The 16248-nt window shown below is 35.4% G+C and overlaps 1 protein-coding gene across 5 annotated transcripts in view; it reads right to left on the reverse strand.

Annotated features, from left to right (window-relative positions):
- The window catches only part of WDSUB1 (WD repeat, sterile alpha motif and U-box domain containing 1), a 57456-nt gene that overhangs the window by 2017 nt on the left and 39191 nt on the right, over positions 1 to 16248 (reverse strand). The gene's annotated exons all lie outside the window — the stretch shown is intronic.

Raw genomic sequence — 16248 nt, forward strand, 5'->3', positions numbered from 1 at the left:
CGTGAGCAGTGGTGTACACTGGGAAGTTCTAACTTACAAGGGAGAGAGGATATCTTTTCCTATGACTAAGTCATTTGCTTTTCTTTTTCCTGTGAACTGACTTAGTATTTTTGCTCATTCTTCTATAAGGTTCCTCTTTTCTTCATTTTGGAAGTTTTTTTTTTTAAAGATGTAGCTCCAGGTGGACAACATAATGTCTATACACACACACATTGCAAAATGATCACAATACAGTCTAGTGTAAACCCATCATTAAACAGTTACAAATTCTTCCTTTTCTCATGATGAGAAACTTTTCAGATCTTCTCTCTTAACTTCCTAATACACAATACAGTATTATTACCTGTAGTCACCATACTGTACATTACATCCCCAGGACCTATTAATTTTATAACTAGAAGTTGTGCCTTTTGACCACCTTCAGCCATTTCACCCATTTCCTGTCCCCTACCTCTGGCAAGCACTAATCTGTTCTCTGTATCTGTAAGTCTGATGTTTTGTTTTAGAGTCCACATGTAAGTGAGATCATACACTATCTCTTTCTCTGACTTATTTTACCAAGCACAATGCTCAGGTTCCATCCAAGAGCTCATAAAAATTAGGACCTCCTTTTTTATGGCTGAATAACATGGCCGTTGTGTATATATAAATTTTTTCTTTTTATCTATTTATCCACTGATAGACACTTAGGTTGTTTACATGGCTTGGCTATTGTACATGATGTTGCAATGAACATGGGGGTACAGGTATCTTTTCAAGTTTGTAATTTTGCTTCCTTCAGATAAATATCCCGAAGTGGAATTGCTGGATCATACAGTAGTTTTATTTCTTTGAAGAACCTCCATACTGTTCCATAGTATTTATATTCCCACCAGCTGTGTACAAGGCTTTGCTTTTCTCCACATCCTTACCAATACTTGTTATTTCTTATCTTATTAATGAGGGCCATTCTAACAGATATGAGATGATCGTGCATCTTATTGATGAGGGCCATTCTAACAGGTATGAGATGATTGCGCTGTGGTTCTGATATGCATTTCCCTGATGATTAGTGATATTAAGCACCTTTTAATGTGCCTATAGCCATCTGTATGTCTTTGGAAAAATGTTCAGATGCTCTGCCTATTTTTTAATCCGATTGTTTGGGTTTTTTGCCAAGTTGTGTTAGTTCTTTGTAAATTTTAGATAACTCTTAACAGATACATGATTTGCAAGTATTTTCTCTCATTTGGGAGGTTGCCTTTTCATTCTGTTGATGGCTTCCTTTGCTGTACAGAATGTTTTTTTTAGTTTGATGCAGTCCGCGCCTTGTTTATTTTTGCTTTTGTGCCTTTGCTTTTGGTGTCACATCTAAAAAATCATCAGGACAAATGTCAAGCTTACTACCTATGTTTTCTTCTAGGAGTTTTACAGTTTCAGGTGTTAACATTCAAGTCTTCAATCCACTCTGAGTTGATTTTTGTGCTTAGTGTAAGACAGCGATCCAGTTTCATTCTTTTGCATACGACGGTGCAGTTTTCCTAACATCATTTACTGATGAGAGACTATCCTCCCAACATCGTTCACTGAAGAGAATCCTTTTCCCACTGTATATTTCTGGTTCCTTTGTTGTAAGTTAATTGATTATATATGTGGGTTTATTTCTGGGCTTTTCTATTCTGTTCCATTCGTTTATGTGTCTGCTTTCATAATAATACCACACACAGTTTTGATTACAATAGCTTTGTAATAAAAGTTTGAAGTCAGAAAGTGTGATGCCTCCAGCTTTGCTCTTTGACTTTCTCAAGATTGCTTTGGCTATTTTGGGAGTCATCTGTGGTTTCATACAAATTTTAGGACTGTTCTATTTCTGTGAAAAATGCCATTGCCATTTTGATAGAGATTGCATTGAACCTGTAGATTGCCTGGGTAGGATGAATGTTTTAGCAGTTCTTATCCGTGAACACAGAATATCTTTCCATTTACTTGCATTATCTTCAATTTCCTTAATATCTGGTAGTTCTCAGTGTACAGGTCTCTCACCTCCTTAGTTAAATTACTAGGTATTTTATTCTTGTTGATGCAATGGCAAATGGGACTGTTTTCTTAATATGACTAATAACTTGCTACTAGTATATACACAAAAATCTGTTGTCTCTCTGTAGACTTTTGTAACTTACAACTAATCAATGAATTCAGTAAAGTTTCAAGTTTTCTGGTGGACTTCAGGGCTTTCTATATATACTGTGTCACCTGCAATAGAGACAGTTGTACTACTTTTCCAGTTTGGATGCCTTTTGTTTCTTTTTCTTGCTGGATGCTCTGGCTAGGACTTCCAAGAATATGTTCAATAAAAGTGGCAAAAGTGTAGGCACCCCTGTCTTGTTCCAGATCTTAGAGAAAGAGATTTCAGCTTTTCACCATCAAGTATGTTAGCTGTGGGCTTGTCATATCTGGCCTTTATGACGTTGAGGTATGCTGCCTCTATGCCTACCTTGTTGAGTTTTTTTTTTTTTTTATCATAAATGGGTATTAAATTTTGGCAAATGCCTTTCTGCGTCTATTGAGATTGATTTTTGAAGCTGAGACACAGCAGGTTAACTGAGGCTAATCAGCCTATGATTTATATCCTTCATTTTATTAATATGATATATCACATTGATTTACAGATGTTGAATCATTCTTGCATCCCTAGAATAAATCTCATCTGATCATGGTGTATGATCCTTTTAATGTATTGTTGAATTCAGTTTACTGATATTTTGTTGAGGATTTTTGCATCTATGGTCAGCAATGATATGTGGCTTGTAACTAACTGTCTGTGGTGTCCTTGTCTGGTTTTATTATGAGGGTAATGCTGGCTCATAAAATGAATTTGGAAGTGTTCCCTCCTATTCTGTTGTTTTGAAGAGTTTGAGAAGGACTGATATTTTTTAGATTTTTTTTCATCTATGGAATATTAACACTTTTCAATTTTTCTACTTATTTCTTTTGGATTTTGAGTCCAGGTTAGGAAGTATCCCTATTTCTAGATTATCAGGGAATTTACCTACATTTTCTCCTGGGATTTGCAGAGGTTTCATTTTTTATGTTTATATGTCTGATTTATTTGTAACTAATTTAGACATATAGTATGACAGATGAAGCCAGTTTTATCCTTCTCCATATGACTAGTTGTCAGAATACCACTTGTTTAAATTACTTATTTTTCTCACTGACTTAAAGTCTCATTTTTATTATTCATGGAATTTTCAAAAGCACTTGGATCAGTTTCTGGATTTTTAAAAATTTTACATGAGTCTGTTCATGTACACACCACACTGCATTCTTTAAAGAGGCTCTGTGACATGTTCTACTATCCGGTAGGGCTCGTGATACTCCTCTTGATTTTTATTTTCTATGTTATTTATTGTGTGTTCTTTCCAACGGAATCTAATAATCACCTTCTGCACTTCTAGGAAAAATTCCTAATAGTGACATCCCCCAGACGTGGAGCCTTCCTATCTGTCAGCATGCTATGCTTTCTATTGTTTCCAAGTAACTTTTCAGGATGTTTGTGCAGTAAATTTTGGGTATTTCCTATGTCTAATATTTTATTTTTATTTACATGCACATGAAGACTTTTGATTCCTCATTGATTTAACTTGCTAATTAGCCTTATTTAATCTACAGTGTCTCAGTTCAAAACCCATCCAGGAAGCCGAACACTCAGTATGCTGGGAGCCAGGATACTGCAAACCCCGTTTCTGCTTTGCCAGCTGGCTCCTTGTTAAATATTGCAATGGGAGTCCTCCAGTGGAGACAGAAACAGGGTGAAGGTTCCTATCAGTGCTGTGCCTGGTCACGGCCCTTCACTTGGAAGAGGTAACTCTTTACGCTCTCCACGTTTTTTGTTTGCTTCATCGTAGGCACTGCCCAAATGTGTCTTGCCCTTCTCGCTTTAGAGGAACAAGCTTGTTAGAGGCCTGAGATCTGTTCTGAAAGGCCATGTGAGGTTCTAATAAACTCAACTTCTTCCTCTTGTTCCCTGGGTCCTAGAGCTGGCAGATGCTGGCTGCAGATACAGTTACCACCTTTTGTTTTTGAGATTTCAGTCACATACCATAAAATCCACCCTTTTAAGTAAACAATTCAGTGGTTCTTGGTATAATTCAGAGTTGTGCAACCATCACCACTCCCTAATTTCAGAACATTTTTTTTTATCACTCCATAAAGAAACTCTGCACTCATTAGCAGTCACTCTCCTCTCCCCCATGACCATTAACCTACTTTCTGTCTCTATGGATTTGTGTATTCTGGACATTTCCTACGCACAGAATCATCCAATGTTTGGCCTTTGTTGTCTGGCTTTCACTTAATATAATGTTTCCAAGGTTCATCTCTGTGGCAGGTATAAGTATTTGTTCACTTTTATAGCTGATTGATATACCATCTTTTATCCATTCATCTAATGATGGGATATCTGGGTTATTACCACTTTTTTGCTATTACCAATAAAAGCTGCTGTGAACATCTATACATATTTTCAATTCTCTTGGATATATAGGAGTACAGTTGTGGAGTCATGTGGTAATAACTATGTTTAACTTTTGGGGGAACTGCCAAACCTTTCAACAGCAGCTGCAACATTTTCCACTCCCACCAGCAGTATTTCTGCACATCCTTGCCATCTTCCATCCTTTTTGATTCTAGTCATCCTGGTGAGTATGAAGATGATATCTCACTGTGGTTTTGCTTTTCATTTCCATAATGATATTGAGCACCTGTTCTAGTGCTTATCAGCTATTCGTACATCTATGGTGAAGAAAGTTCTATTCAAATCCTTTGCCTGTTTTTTCTATTTTTTTAAATTGCAGTATAGTTGCTGTACAGTATTGTTACAGGTGCACAATAGTGATTCACAATTTTTAAAGGTTATATTCCATTTATAGGTAGCCTAAACTATTGGCTATATTTGCCATATTGTACAATATATCCTTGTAGCTTATTTTATACCTCATAGTTTGTACCTCTTAGTCCCCTGCCCGCTCCCCTTCCCTCTCCCCACTGGTAACCACTAGTTTGTTCTCTACCATCTGTGATTCTGCTGCTTTTTATTATATTCATTAGTTTGTTATATTTTTTAGATTCTATGTATAAGTGCTACCATACAGTATTTGTCTTTCTCTTTCTATGATGCCCTCCAAGTCCGTCCATGCTGCAAATGGCATTCTCATTTTTTATGGCTGAGTAGTATTCCATCATATGTATGTGTATATATACACCATATCTTATTTATCCCTTCATCTGTTGATGGACGCTTAAGTGCTGTTATGAACAATGCAGTGCATGTATCTTTTAATGTTTGTGTGGTTTTTTTGGATATATATACCCAGGAGTGGAATTGCTGGGTCATAGGGTAGTTTTATTTTTAGTTTGGGAAACCTCCATGCTGGTTTTTTGCAGTGGCTGTAACAGTTTACATTGCCACCAAAATTGTGTGCTGGGGTTCCCTTTTCTGCATATCCTCACCAGCATTTGTTATTTGTATTCTTTTTGATGATACCCATTCTGACAGAAGTGAGGTGATACCGGATTGTGGTTTTGATTTGCATTTCCCTGGTGATTAGTGATGTTGAGCATCTTTCTTTGTCTCTGCCTGTTTTCCACCTGGGTTATCTGTCTTACTATTGAGTTGTAAGAACAGTCTCAGCAGGAAAATATACTTAGTTTTTATTTATAAAAAGCTGAGTATAATGACCCTCAATCTTAAAACACTGGCCTATTACTGATAAATAATATGCATGTTAATATTACTACGTAAAATATCGTGAGTTTGCCACCAGGCGAGATAGGTCTGAGAACAGCATGTTTAACATTCCAGGTGACGGGCCCACTTTTGTTTTTAATTTCTTAGTTACAGTCCATTATGGTGACATAATGCTGTCTGTGTTACTTCTGGTAATGATGGTTGGTGCTAAATATGGTTGATATTATGAATGTCCAATATGTGTTTTAAAAGGTGTATTACATTTTGGACTGAGGTATAATCAAGTCTGTTACTGTGCTGTATTTCTCCTTACATTGTCTGTCTGTAGTTTCTGCTTTCTGAAAGTCATTGCCGTATTTAGAACTGCATAGCTAATAATGGTTATTCTCACTAAGAACTGTGGTCTTCAGTATTACTATATAGTATCCTGTGTCATTAAAAAATGTTCTTTGGTCTGAATTCTATTTTTGCAGGCAAGTATATATAACCTATAGTTAGTTGCAACTGTCTCATTTTTGTCTATCCTTTTATTTCTAACCTTTCTGAATCCTTGTTTTAGGTAGTACTGTGCTTTGGTAGCTGACCTCAAATCTTTCATCTTTAAAGATGAGATAAGCCAAATTGTTTATTAATTATTACCAGTGTGTTTGGTAATAGTTCTAATATTTTTATGATAAATCACATATAAATTCTTTTAGGAGCTGGCTTCCTCCATCTTGATACTTAGGGAGGTTTGTATTTGGTTCTACTGGTTTACCTTTACACTAGTATCTTTTTAAAAAGAAGAGACCAAGAATACTATTTGTGTCTGTTGGTTCCTTACTGTAAGTAATATTCAAATTAGCTAGTATTTTTCTCTCCTCCAGTGTCTAAGTTTCAAACAGGCTTGAATCAGTTAATGAATGAAAAATTATATTTTCTAGTCTCCATTTTTAATAGTTGTGTTATATCTACAATGTTAGAGAATATTATCATCATATAGTATTTCATTACCTCCAATTGACTTTCTTTATATGAATCATTTTTCCTTGCCTGCCTGGGGGTGGTAGCAGTGAATAAAATGTCAACCCCTTCACTCTAGGGAGGTGCAGGTTTCCAGCCACAGGAAAGTCAGTCACACTGGTCAGTTTACCCTAAAGTTTACCCTAAAGTTTAGCATCAGTTTCTGTGGTATTATAAAGTAGTGATCCTACTGGTGACAATCCAATGTTTCAGGGAGTATGTTTGACAGAGGAAGCAAGAATTCTACCGAAGTCCATCCCAAAGCAGTAAATGGGATATCAACGTTACAAAGCAAAGACCACGTCCCCACCCCCACACACATGGCCTGTCAAGTGTGAATGAACCATTGTAACTACCACAATTACCACTAACAAACAATTTGGGGTTTCTTTAAAAAATTCATGCCTGAGGTTTACTATAACATTTGAAATGAAACATGTAACACTAGGGGAAAAAATTGACAAGTTTTGAAAGAAAATATATAGTGCACATTACATTCAGTATTAACTTGTTTGTTTTCATTTTTAATTGACCTAAAGATTTAAAAAATTTTCACCCAAACAGTACCATCTGACTCTTGCTGTAAACCAAGATTATTACTGAGTTGACAAATCAAGAGCTGTACCAGATAGCACTAGAAAGTAAACAATATTTAATTATCTGTATTCAAAAGATACTACCTCAGAACTGTTATTATATTCAGATCATTAAGTTCTGGTAAGATACCAAAGTAACAATACTTATTTATAAGATTTATTCATCCTATACACTTCTATTTCCGGTAATAAAGAAATCCCCAAAGTTCCTGCTACATTATATTCAGAAGTGGTGACTAAAAAGAACTATCTTTTAACAGGGAGTGCTGACTTACAGGTTTGAATGGCTTTGCCCTAGTGAAAAGTTCAAATGGAAAATATTAGCTCATGGGCCTGGGCTCTGAATTAATAATACATCTCTTCTCCAAGCTGTAAGCCCACTGCTGACCACCTGCTGTCCTGAAAAACGGACAAAGTCAGCCCAGCCCTTTGGAGCGATATGCCCTCTTCCCACACTGGACTTCCACAGGTAATAACTGACTGAATGACAGAAGACAAAAGAACAGGATTAGGATCCCACAAACCTCAGAAAATGAAAAGAGATACAACTTGTGAGTATTTCTAAAATGAGAATGAGTCTACGAGACAATGTACCATGAAAAAGAAATATTTAATATTCCTACAGCTAACTGTATCAAGACGTCCCAGGGCACTGTTACTTATATTTCCTTATATAATCTGCACAAGCTTACTAAGAAATTGATGCATGGGCTGAACAAATTTCCAAGGTCACACAAGTAGGGAGTGACAGAGCTGGGGTTTAAACACAAGCAGTCCTGTTCCAGAACCTATGCCTCTTAATCTACATGCTAAATCAGATTTCCAAAAATGAGTCGACATTTTGAAAAAAAAATCTCAAAAGTGAAGGTTAAACAGTGTTAGGACAATGCAGAGTAGATGACTGGTAGGCATGTCTGAGAAAATTCCCAAGGAAAGCTCAAGAGATAAAGTGTACAGAATGAGAACAGCTGAAAGTTTTCCAGAATTGATAAAGGTACAGAATTCCATTCAAAAAGCAGTGTACCCTAAACAAGAGGAGTAAAAATACATAACAGAGAGAAATTGTCTAACAGTGTGTTCTCTATATACATCACTGAGATAAAACACTGAAGGCTTTAGAGAAAAATCAAAGTAGTCAGATAGGGTTTACTAGGTTTTTACAATTGTGAAATGATAAATTTCAGTATGAACACCTATTTTTCTAAAAAGCAATATAAATGAATTAACATTTAAATGTTCACAATAGACCTAAAAGGAATAAAAGACAAGAACAGATGGAAAGTCTGCCTAGTGCAAAGCTGTCATTCCTACTCCTCACTCCAACCCCAAATTCACATTTAATTTTTAGATTTTCTGTAATTCTAATCAAAATGTGAGCTTTTTTTTTTAAATAACTAACAAAATGATTCTAAAATTTATCTGGAGGTCTAAATGGACAAAAATTGGACAATATTTAAAAAGAGATAAGCATAATTAAAACTGAAAATTATAAATATAAATTTATCTGACAGGAATGTTTAAACAAGTGTACCAGAATATACTGTATGACTGAGGATTTTTTTCTACAGAATCACTTGGAGAAACGTCTTAACAGAGTAAGGTAACTTATGGCACATCCATACAATGAAATTCGTCTAGCAGCTGAGAATGTAGTTGTGAATATACTGACAAGGAATACTATCTGATATATTAAGGAAAAGCAATTTTTTAAAAAGTATGTATCATCCCATTTGTCACAGAATAAAATTATAAATGGATAGAAAATATGTGAAGACACAGCAGAGCACAGGGCCTCCATGTTGTCAGAATGCTCACTTCTGTGTCGCTGCACATTCACAATTTAAAAGGACGTATGTATTAAAATGTGTAGGGACACTGAAGTACAGGCAGAACCAGATCTGGGACATTTTTCTGAGGCAGTTAATCCAACAGGTGTAAGATACAGGCCTTCCAAAACACCAGGGGGAAAAGAAGCCAAAAAAGACATGTAATCAGTTCAGGAAAGAAGAGGGGGAAAGGAGTTAGAAGAAAACACAAATGAATTCATTCAATTCTATTACAGATAGGACTGATTAAAAAAAATTTATTCAACTGCATCTTTTCCACAGGGAACACTTCCAAAAGGAACACAGGAAGGCTAAAAATAAATGAATGGATGGTGACTCCCCAGGGATTATGCTAAGCAAAAAAGAAAAACTAATCCCAAGAGGTTATTTACTGTATAATTCCATCCACGTCATATTTTTGAAATGACAAAAATTCTAGAGCCAGAGGACAGACTGGGATGGAGGGGGAAGACAAGGCAGGTGATGGATGTAGTTATAAAAAAAGCAATGGGTGGGGGGCCTGTCCTTGTGAGTTTGGAGCTATTTTGTCTTGACGGGTGGTTGATACTCAGCCTTCCAAAAGGGACAAAACTGTATAGAACTAAATACACACAACCTCGAAGAAATCTAAACAAGATTTGTGGATTGCATCAATGTCAACACCCTGGTTGTAATATGCTGCCAGTGGAGCAACTAGAAGAAAATGAAAAACAAACACAGGCAGTACTTAAATATTAGTAAGGCTATGGGCAACCAGAATTCTCATTCACTGCTCGTGGAAGTGTAAACTGATTCAACCAACCTGGATAACTATGTACAGCCACTCCTAGGAATATACCCAATAGAAATGCATATGTATGTTCACAAGAGAAAAAAAGTGATTAAAGGTTCCTGGCAGTTCTGTTTATAATAGTCAACAATGACTACCAACAGTAGAATGGATAAACTGTAGTACAGTCACATGAGAATGAACAAATCATACAAACATGATACTTAATGAAAGACACTACTAGACCCAAAATAGACATACTTTCTGAATCAATTTAGGAGTTCAATGAAAATGTGCTTCTGATTAATGTTAAGTCTGAATGCTGATTACATCTTGGATTTTCACATACTGAAAAGTCAAGAAAAGTACAGTTATGTTTTTTTAAATAGACTGAAATACAGCTATTTAATGCAGCTATTTAAAAAACAAGACAGCCAAGATAAAAATGAATGAGACAAATTTCAAGACAAAATACATTAAATGATGCCAACAAGATATTTTAAGGTGATAAGAAATGTAAACCTCCAAGAGAGAACACACAAATCTAACCTTAGGAATGAACCTATTAAAAATTGAGGTTTGAATTCGTAACTAAATTTCTGGTTAAAAAATCCTACAAAAAACTTCACTGATAAGTTCTACCCAACATTTAAGGGAAAAAATAGTAGCAATAATAATACAAACTCAGAAAATAGAGAGGGAACACTTAGGAAATCATAGAAGAATAGAGCTGGAGGTATCATGCTCCCTGACTTTAGATTATACTACAAACCTACAGTGATCAATACAGTATGGTACTGGTACAAAGACAGATACACTGATCAGTGGAGCAGAGCAGAGAGCCCAGAAATAAATCCATGCACTTACAGTCAATTAACCTATGACAAAGGAGGCAAGAATATATATAATGGGAAAAAGGCAGTCTCTTCAATAAGTGGTGCTGGGAAGACTGAACAGCTACATGTAGTATAATGAAACAGAACATTTTCTCTCACCACATACAAAAATAAACTCAAAATGGTTTAAAGACCTAAATGTAAGGCCTAAAACCACAAAACTCCTAAAAGAAAAACACTAGAACACTCCCTGACATAATTCATAGCAATATTTTTTGGATATGTCTCCTAAGGCAAAAGAGATAAAAGCCAAAATAAACAAATGAGACAATTAAATTTAAAAGGTTTTTGCACAGCAAAGGAAACCATCAACAAAAAGACAACCTATAGAATGTAAGAAAATATTTGCAAATCGTGACTAGTAAGGGGTTAATATCCAACGTATATAATCAGCTCATACAACTCAATATCAACAAAACAAACAACTCAATTAAAAATGGGCACACACACATAAAATAGAATACTACTCAGTCATAAAAAAATGAAATTTTGGCATTCGCACTGGATGGAGCTGGAGGGTATTTTGCTTAGTGAAATAAGTCAGAAAAATAAATACTGTATGTTTTCACTTATATGTAGAATCTAAAAAAAGGCAAGTCAAAGAATCTATTAGTAATAATAGCTTTTTTTCCATAAACTAAGCAAATCACAAAACAAAGTCAATTTTACACAATCCAGTGTGAAATATCAAGCATTGGAAATTGAAATTTTAAAAAGTAGTATTTACAAATTTGTTATAAAAAATGAAAAATACATAGGCATAATATTAGCAAAATATGTGCAAAACCTACAGACACTGCTACAAGACCATAAAGAAGACCTAAATAAAAACCTGTATCGTATTTATGCATTGGAGCTGTCAATACCAAATTGATCTATAGATTGAAACACCAAAATCCTGGCAACCTTTTATACTGCAATCTACAGAACACAAGCAAGTGGAAAGACATCCTATATTCATGGACTGGAAGAGTTAATAATGCTATATTGTCTGTACAATTTAAGTGATCTACAGAATCAATGCAATCTCTATCAAAATCCCAATGGCATTTTCTGCAAAACAGAAAAATCCATCCTAAAATTCATATGGAATCTCAAGGGACCCTAAAGACCCAAAACAACCCCGAGAAAGAACAAAGCTAGAGGCTTCATACTTCCTGATCCCAAAACACATTACAGAGCTACAGTAATAAAAATAGTGTGGTACTAGCATAAACACAAACACATACATCAATGGAACAGAATAGAGAGCCCAGAAACACACCCTCACACATATGGTCAAATGATCTTCAACAAAGGTGCCAAGATTACATAATGGGGAAAGACTGCACATTTTTCAAATGTCCACTAAATATTCTCTTCAACATACGTTGCTGGGAAAACTAGATATCCACATGCAGAAGAATGAAGTTGGATCCTTACTTTAACCATAGACAAAAAAATCAACTCAAAATGGATTAAAGAACCAAGTATAAGACTTGAAACTATAAACCTCCAAGAAGAAAGCATAGGCGAAAGCTCCATGACATTGAATTTGGCAATTATTTCAAATTCCTGTGCCTTGGATATGACACCAAAAGCACAGGCAATAAAAGTAAAAACAAGACAAATGGGACTGTAGTTGTCCCTACGTATCTACAGGAGATTGGCATTTATGGGGGGGGCCCTGGAACCAAAATCCACAGATGCTCAAGTCCCTTACATACAATGGCATAGTATTTGTGGATAACTTTTATGCACATCCTCTCATATACTTTAAATCATCTCTAGATTATATATAATACCTAATACAATGTAAATAGTTGTGCATACAGTGTAAATGCTATGTAAATAGTTGTCAGTGTGCAGCAAATTCAAGTTTTGCTTTTTGGAACTTTCTAGAATTCTTTTGGAAGCTGTGGACACTGAGGGCTGTGTCCTTAAAACCTTCTGCACAGCAAACAAAACAACAGAATGAAAAGGCAAACTACAGAGAAAATATTTGCAAACCATATATGTGGTAAGTTAATGCCTAAAATAAAAATTTCTAGGACTCAACAACAAAAATAGCCTGGCTTTTTAAGTGGGCAAAGGACTTGAACAGACATTTCTTTAAAGAAGATATACAAATAAATGCCAATAAGCATATGAAAAGATGCTCAACACCACAAATCATTAGGAAAATGCAAATCAGAAATGCAATGAGATATCAGATCACACCCATTAGGATGGCCACCGTCAAAACAAAACAAAAGAAAATAACAAGTGCTGGTGAGGGTGTAGAAAAACTGGATCCCTTGTACACTGCTGGCAGTAACGTAAGGTACAGCTGCTACAAAAAAACAGTATGGTGGTTCCTCAAAAAATTAATTACCGCAGGATCCAGCAATTCCACCTCTGAGCATACATCCAAAAGAATTGAAAACAGGATCTTTCCTGTGAAGGGATATCTGCACACCCATATTCACAGCAGCATTATTCACAATAGCCAAGAAGTAGAAGCAACCCAAGTGTCCATCAATGGATGAATGGCTAAACAAAACAGGGTATAGTCATACAATGGACTATATGTAATCCAGCCTTAAGAAGGAAATCCTTCCATTTGCAGCAACCTTGACAAACCTTGAAGACATTATGCTGAGTGAAATAAGCCAGCCACAAAAAAACAAAACCAAAAACAAAAACAAAACCAAAAAAAACACTGCATGATTCCACTTAAAATAAGGTATCTAAACTAGTCAAATTCACTGACACAGAAAGTAGACTGCAGTTACTAGGGTCTGGGGAGTTGTTCAATGGATACAGAATTTCAATTCTGCAAGATGAAAAAGTTCTAGAGATCTCTCACACAAAAATGTGCATACTGTTAATACTACTGTACACTTAAAAATGCTTACAACGGCAAATTCTGTTATTTTATTTTTTTGCAAAACACACACACACACTGAAAAATCTCTGGCACACTCTTCTGTAAAAACTGAGAAAGTGATTCTAAAATCTTGTGGATTACACTAACAAATAGCAGGAAAAGAAAGCACAGAAGCAATCCCTTTTAAAATTGCATCCAAAAACAATAAAATACTTAGGAATAAATCTGAGTAAGGTGGTGAAAGACATATATGGAGAACTACAAAACACTAATTAAGGAAATTAAAGATGACTTAAAGAAATGGAAAGATATCCCAAGAACAAATCTGGAGGAGTGACACCCTCCCAGACTTCAAACAATACTACAGAGCTACAGTAATCAAAATTGCATGGTATTGGCATAAAAAAAGACACAGATCAATGGAACAGAATAGAGACCAGAAATAAATCCACAGACTTATGGTCAATTATTCTTCAACAAGGGAGGAAAGAATATACAATGGAGAAAAGTCAGTCTCTTCAGCAAACGGTGTTGGGAAAACTGGACAACAGCGTAAATCAATCAGAACACTCCCTCACACCATACACAAAAATAAACTCAAAATGGCTTAAAAGACTTAAATATAAGACATGATAAATCTCCTAGAAGAAAACATAGGCAAAACATTCTCTGACATAAATCTCAGCAATGTTCTCCTAGGGCAGTCTACCCAGGCAATGGAAATAAGAGCAAAAATAAACAAATGGGACCTAATTAAACTTACAAGCTTTTGCACAGCAAAGGAAACCATAAGCAAAACAAAAAGACAACCTACAGAATGGGATAAAATATTTGCAAAAGATGAGACTGAAAAGAGCTTAATTTCCAGAATATATAAACAGCTCATAAAACTTCATAACAAAAAAATAAAACCAACCTAATCCAAAAATGGGCATAAGACCTAAACAAGTAATTCTCCAATGAAGACATACAAATGGTCAATAGGCACATGAAAAAATGCGCAATACTGCTAATTATCAGAGAAATGCAAATCAAAATCACAATGAGGTATCATTTCACACTGTTCAGAATGGCCATCATTCAAAAGTCCACAAACAATAAGTGCTGGAGAGGGTGTGGAAAAAAGGGAACCCCCCTACATTCTTGGTGGGAATGTAGTTTGGTGCAGCCAGTATGGAAAACAGTATGGAGATTCCTCAAATGACTAAAAATAGACTTACCGTATGATCCAGCTATCCCACTCCTGGGCATATATCCAGAGGGAACCTTAATTCAAAAAGATACATGCACCCCAATGTTCACAGCAGCACTATTTACAATAGCCAAGACATGGGAACAACCTAAATGCCCATCGACAGATGACTGGAAAAAGAAGCTGTGGTATATTTATACAATGGAATACTACTCAGCCATAAAAAATAAAATAGTGCCATTTGCAGCAGCATGGGTGAACCTGGAGATTGTCTTCTAAGTGAAGTAAGCCAGAAAGAAAAAGAAAAACACCATATGATATCACTTATATGTCGAATCTAAAAAAAATGAAGACAAATGAACTTATTTACAAACCAGAAACACACTCACAGATACAGAAAACAAACTCACGTTTACCAGTGGGGGACAGGGGTAGGAAGAGATAAACTGGGAGTTCAAGATTTGCAGATACTAACCAATATATACAAAATAGATAAATAATAAGTTCACACTGTATAGCGCAGGGAATTATATTCATTATGTGGTAGTAAATTATAGTGAAAAAGAATATGAAAACGAATATATGTACGTTCATGTATGACTGAAGCATTATGCTGTATGCCAGAAATTGCAACATTGTAAACTGACTATATTTCAATAAAAAATATATACACCAAAAAAAACCCCTAAAAAACTAAAAACAGACTTACCATATGGTCCAGCAATCCCACTCCTGGGCATATATATCTGGAGAGAACTAATTCGAAAAGATACATGCACCCCAATGTTCATAGCAGCACTATTTACAATAGCCAAGACATGGAAACAACTTAAATGTCCACTGACAGATGACTGGATAAGGAAGTTGTAGTATATTTATACAACGGAATAGTACTCAGCCATAAAAAAAGAATAAAATAATGCTATTTGCAGAAACATGGGTGGACCTAGAGATTGTCATTCTAAGTGAAGCCAGAAAGAGAAAGAAAAATACGATATGATAGCGCTTACATGCGGAATCTAAAAAAAAAATGACACAAATGAACTTATTTACAAAACAGAAACACACTCACAGACATAGAAAACAAACTTAGGTTACCAGTGGGGTAAGGAGGTGGGAAAGGATAAATTAGGAGTTCAAAATTTGCAGATACTAACTACTATATGAAAAACAGATACACAACAAGTTTATACTGTACAGCACAGGGAATTATATTCAATATCTTGTAGTAACCTATAATAAAATGAACAGGGAAAGGACTATATGTATGTACATGTATGACTGAAATATGCTGTACACCAGAAACTGACACAACACTGTAAGCTGACTATGCTTCAATTTTAAAAAATAGGAAAAAAAATTCAATGATCACAAAACTGTGGAAAAACAGG

This window comes from Camelus ferus, chromosome 5, assembly GCF_009834535.1.
Source record: "Camelus ferus isolate YT-003-E chromosome 5, BCGSAC_Cfer_1.0, whole genome shotgun sequence".
Classification (NCBI taxonomy): domain Eukaryota; kingdom Metazoa; phylum Chordata; class Mammalia; order Artiodactyla; family Camelidae; genus Camelus; species Camelus ferus.